Below are 6,334 nucleotides of genomic sequence, written 5' to 3'. Positions count from 1 at the left end.
ACACAAGAATTAACATGGTTCGGTAGAATGCCTATGTCCATGGGAGCAAACAGCAGTTAAAATTTACTATTTATCAAAATTAGGGTTACAAAATTGTATATATGCTAATCTTACACTTACAGAAGGATTTGAAATTTCCTAAATGCCCCTATATCAATTTCTCGAGGATTTGTTTTTGAATTCCTAATCTATTGATCTTCCCAATTCAAAATTTAAAAGCAGTACTGAACAAAATTGTCAACGATTTCTTCTGGAAATTGAAATCGTCAATGTAACCATCGATGATATTCATAAAATCGTCGACGACTTCCTCTTGAGACTAAAACCGTCGATGGTCTTCAGAAAACCGTCGATGGTTTCTTCCTAACTTGGCCTTTGGAAAATACTATCAATGTATTTGTCGACTCACTCTGTAAATAGTTGACGATTTTTTTCAGTAGTCTAGCTTCCTTATTTTTCCTCAGCATGCTTTCTATGTGCATGTGTTCCACTCAATATAAGTCACATACTACAATAATCCCCACGTTGGTAAATATTCACCCCTTAGGAGAAAATGAAAACATAACCCGCAACTCTACCTGGGATAATAGGTTGGGATACTCCCCCATCTAGCATATAGAGACATTAATCAAGTCTAAGCAATGCTTGAACTTATTTGTAGTAACATGCTTTCTTAACATATTTGCTGCATTCCCAGAAGTGTGAACTTTTTCAAGCAGTAGTTCACCAAAAAAGACAAATTCTCTGATCCTATGAAACCTCACATCTGTGTGCTTGGTTCTTGCATGATACACCTAGTTCTTTGCCAAATAAAAGGCACTGTGACTATCACAATACAATTGAATTCTACCTTACTGAATACACAGCTCCTTGACCAATCTTGTAAACCACAACGCTTCCTTGGCAGCCTTAGCCATTGTCATATACTCCGATTCAATTGTAGATGGTGCAACAAGAGATTGAATCATAGACCTCCAACAAATAGGTCCTCCTACAAGAGTGAATACATACCCTGTGGTATACCTCCTATCATCCAAATCCCCTGCATAGAATGCATCCACATACCCACAACTGAAGGATCATCTTGTAGTTTGCCAAACGTGATGCCATAGTTTGTAGTACCCCTCAAGTATATGAAAATCCACTTGATCGCATCACAATGTCGTCGTCCCTGATTTGAAAGAAACTTGCTCACCACACTGACAACTTGTGTCAGATCCAGTATTGTATAGACCATAGCATACATCAAAGACCCCACTGCACTAGCATATGAGACCTTTGACATGTCATGAACTTCATCATTTGTCTTTGAGCACTGGGCGGTAGACAATCTAAAATGATTCGCCAACGGTGTACTCACTGGTTTTGCATTATCCTTACTAAACCTCCCCAACACCCTCTCAACATAGCTACGTTGAGATAACCACAATCTCTTGGAAGCTTTGTTCCTACAAATCTCCATCCCAAGAATCTTCTTGGACGCACCCAAATCCTTCATGTCAAATTCTTTGCTCAACAAGGTTTTCAAATTGTTGACCTCAGTTAAATTCTTCTCAACAATCAACATGTCACCACATAAAGCAACAAAAAAATAAGTGAACTATCATCAAGGCTCTTCACATAAGCACAAAAATTATACTCACATCTCCTGTAGCCAATTCGGATCATATAAGAGTCCAACCACTTGTACCACTGCCTCGGAGACTACTTCAGTCCGTAAAGTGATTTTCTTAATTTATAGACCAAGTGTTTCTATCCAAGTTGACTGAACCCTTCTAGTTGTAACATTTAAATCAGCTCCTCCAAATCACCATGGAGAAACGTTGTCTTTACGTCCATCTGCTTCAAATGCATATTGAAATGTGTCATCAATCCTGTTGGAAGTCCTAACCTGGAGTGTATAGTCTAGAGGGGAGGTGAATAGACTCTTTTTGCGGAATATGTATTTTTCTACAAAATAAGAACTCTTGACAAGATACAAGAAATTATATCGCAATATAAATATAAATCATGCACAAGATATAAAATAAGAGTGTAAGGGAGAGAAAGAACAACACCGGCGTTCTTACATGGTTCGACACCAAGCCTACGTCCATGCCTTATCTCCAAGCCAAGGATTCCACAATCCACTAAAGATACTCCTTCACCGGTGAAGAAGCCTTACAACTCGAGAACAAATCTCTACACTTGGGAATAAATCCCTATCGCGCTCACCAAGAGCCTTCGCTTCGGTTCACAAAGAACCTTACAACAATGGTTAACAAAGAACCTTACAAGAGATTGGAAATACAATTTAATGCTCCTTAAATGAGCCAGTATGAAATACAACCAAATCCTCACTCTATTCTCTCAAGGAAGGAATCTTACAAGATAAGTGAGCAAGAGGGGATTGAGCACTTTTGAAGAATAACTAAAATGCAAAGTACAAAGTGCTTAGGTTTTGGATAAAATGATATTTTTCACAAATATGATCAACAATGCTCAAAACCATGTTAATACAAGTCTAATAGCTTATATTTATAGCCCAAGAGCCAAAGGAGCCATTAACTAACTGTTGGGGGGAGTAAAAATTATTTTATTTGGTAAACTAGCTGTTTTTCGCTTGTTAGAGCGGTTCTGCCCCGTTGGACTCGTCGATGAGCCCCTGCTCTCATCGACTAATCACACACTGCAACTTGTCGACAAATCCTCTATGTTCGTCGACGAGTGCCCTGAATTAGAAAAAGTCATCAACATGAAAGTTGTGGCTTTTTGTCTTAGCTTTCTAGGGACACCAAGATCATCCCATTTGGACTTTTCTAGAAAATGTTATACCCCAAATACCGAAAGATGTTCAAGACTCAAGGTTGCACTACGTTAGTGATGATTACTTTGTTTTCCCTTGTCAAAAAGCATTTTAATGACTTAAAACATTCTTGGACAAAATTATATGAAATATATTAAGCCTAGTGAAGATCAATACTTGTACAAATGATTTTTTCTTGAATATAAGATATCTTGTTTTATGAAAACACACTTAAAACTTATTTTGATATCTTATATGCTTAATATGTCTTTTATAGAAATATGCTTGACTTTTAGGACTTTAGAACATACAACTAGTTTTACAAAACCGGGACCAAGTTATGAAAATGTTTATAACTTATATATTACTTAACACTTGTCCCATTTTGAAAACTTAATTAAGTATATGATTATTTTGACAAACTCTTTGTTTTTACTTTGAAAACTATGAAATGTGAGTTTGTTACTTTTGTGCAAATCCTATATACTCATGTGTCCTAGTATGCTTATGCAATGGCTTAACTCCTACTCAGGAATCATGCAAGACACACATCGTAAGAGTTACAATATGCACTCACTCACACAACCCTTATTACAATTAATTTATACACAATAAAAACTCTGGGATGTGCTTTGGTGCTTCCGAGTCAGCATCCTTCTGATCTTTCCTATTTGATGTCTACTCGGTCCGATCTTTGTTTCTGATTTGGTACCTCCGCGTATCTGACACTTTGTACATGTACTAGATAAGATCTGCAAGGATGGAAAATACTAAGAACAACAAATAGGTTAATATTATCAAAACATATAAACCAAGATAGTGTAACTGTCAAGGCTAACATTCTCCCCATTTTTTATGATGTCTAACCTATTAAAAATCTACTTAATCTTTGCATTTGTGTTTGTTCTTACTAAGGCTTATTGTGCAAAGATAAGCTTACTTAGAACCACTAATGGGTTGTTATCATCAAAATAAGACAATTAAGCTTACGTAACCTCTAAGGCTAACATTCTCCCCTTTTTTGATGATGACAAACCATTGGTGTTCTCCTATTGGGTATATTTTAAAAATCCCCCTCAATTTATGCATATTCTTAGATAAGACTAACATTTGCTCCCCCTTACTATATGCATATAAGGTAAAAATATTTATTTATATTTTTCATATCTATTAGAGCTTTAAACATGCATACCATAAAATAGTTCATTGAAGATAAAACTATAAGAAAAATGAACTTATCATATCACCATATGCATTTTACCCCCATATGCATTTCACTTCTCCCCCACACATAACATCAAACATCTTATTCCTAACATATAGGACACCAAAAATCTTCTCCCCCTTTGACCATCATCAAAAAGAGAGATGCTATTCATTTTAGCTAAAAATGATTTCTCCCCCTTAATATAAGATTCCATGGTGGTGAGGTGAGTATGTGCTAAACACATAAGCCAATTGTTGGTGTTAAACTATAACATGTGAAATGCCTAGATTGGCTTCCTTACTTACTCATGAATGATGATTTCTAAGGTTTATTACCACTTGATGTTGAATCAATCATTCAATGATCATTCAAAAATGAACATTTTCAAAATAAGTACAAAATATTTATGCTCGTAATTTAAGTATGGTAAATATGTCCTAACAACTTGGCAAAGAGCATGTAGATGTAAACTTGGCTTTATTTGACAATGCTCTTTAGAAAATAGGAGACATGTTCTCATAATTTGTCACTAATGGGAAAGTATTATTCAAACATAAGATACTACAAATAAATGCTTCATTTTATAATACCACTTGTTGTTATGATTATTTTTACTAAAATTCAATTTTTAAGAATGTTATGTTTTAGATATCCAAACTAAAGCATATATCATCAAAACAATTCACATGAGAAAAACAAGGTTTTTCATTTATCACCTATAAAATTTATTTCTAACTAACAAGTTTTGCATGCTATTTCATCCCCTAAATAACAATCAATAATAGGAAATAAACCAATTTTCAAGATGAATACAATTCAAGAAATCATATTAGTTTTAGTATTTTCATTCATCAATATTGGCTTGATCATCAAGAATTCCCAATAAAGTAATTTAACAATTTAGAATGCATAAATTGGGATTTTATCCTTTAAGCACATCTTAGTCATCATATTCTTTTTACCTAGGTAAAGTAAAGTCTACGTAAAACTAATTCCTAAACCTAGTTTCTAAGGAAAGAAGAATTCAAAGATCACGTGTTTCCTTGGGTACCCATTCTTCCTTGGGTGCCAATGGGATTTTCTTCACTATCCATTCTAACTTTTTTTGTTTATCTCTATTTCCTCTATAAGGGCAAAAATATCTTATGTGACCATTTCTTTCACAATATAAACAAATTTTATTTTCATGTGAGGGTCTTGACTTATTTGTATTATTTTTGCTTGTTGAGACATGTTCATGCGGTTTAAAATTATTTTTGCAAAAATTATTTTTCTTAACTCCAAAAAATGCTTTGGAGTTTTCTTTTCCTTTAATGGTTTTGTTATGATCTTCCTTTTTCTTTTTCAAGAGAGTCTTTTCTTTCATAATATTTCCAATTTGATTTTTCAAAATTTCAACTTGCTCTTGAAAAATTTTAGAGTCTTTTTGAGTTTTTTCATTAAGCTCCTCATTTTCTTTTCTAATGGAAGCATTTTCATCTTTCAAGGAGGAACCAAGGTAAGGTTCTTTTCCTTTGTATTTTGACAATTTTTCCTCCAAGTTTTCTATCTTTACTTGCTCCTTTTGAGAATTTAAAACAAGTTCCTCATTCTTCTTTTTAAAAGAATTATTTTCTTCTATCAATGAAGATTCCCTATGTTTTGACAAAACAAATTCTTTATCCATATTTTTGTTCCTTCTTTTTACTAAAACTAATTCATCACATAATTTAGCACAATTTTCTATTACTTCATCATAAGAGGCTGCATAATTCTCCTCATCCGAACTTATTTCATCTTCTTGTTTGTTAGCCATTAAGCATGGATGTGTGTTTTTTTTTTTTCTCATTTTTGCTTATTTCTTCTTTCCAAAAGTGTTGTTTTTTTTCAAGGAATTTTCTAAAGTCTTTTATGAGTGATTGCATATCATCCTTACTATCCTCATCATTTTCTAGCATTTCTTTTAATTTTGGACTAGATGATTTAAGAGCAACACATTTATCCTTCCTAGGCTTTTGAGGATCCAAAGTCATATTTTTCTTAAGTTCATAAGTCATAAGTAATCCAATAAGTTCATTAAGTGTAACTTTGGTTAAATCCTTTGCCTCCTTAATGGCGGTAGATTTAGCATGCCATGACTCGGGTAAAGATCATAAAATTTTTTGAACATTATCCTCCATAGAATAAGTTCTACCGAGTGTTTTTAATTCATTTATGACATGTGTGAACCGAGTGAACATAGACGTGATGGATTCTCCCCCATCCATTTTAAACATTTCATATTCATTGACTAACATGTAAATTTTGGACTTCTTAACTTGTGAAGTACACTCATATGTGACTTCAAGTTTTTCCCATATTTC

This window comes from Malania oleifera, chromosome 4 (assembly GCF_029873635.1).
Source record: "Malania oleifera isolate guangnan ecotype guangnan chromosome 4, ASM2987363v1, whole genome shotgun sequence".
NCBI classification, from domain to species: Eukaryota; Viridiplantae; Streptophyta; class Magnoliopsida; order Santalales; family Ximeniaceae; genus Malania; species Malania oleifera.
The sequence above is the reverse complement of the archived record's forward strand: the minus strand, read 5'-3'. Positions refer to the sequence as shown.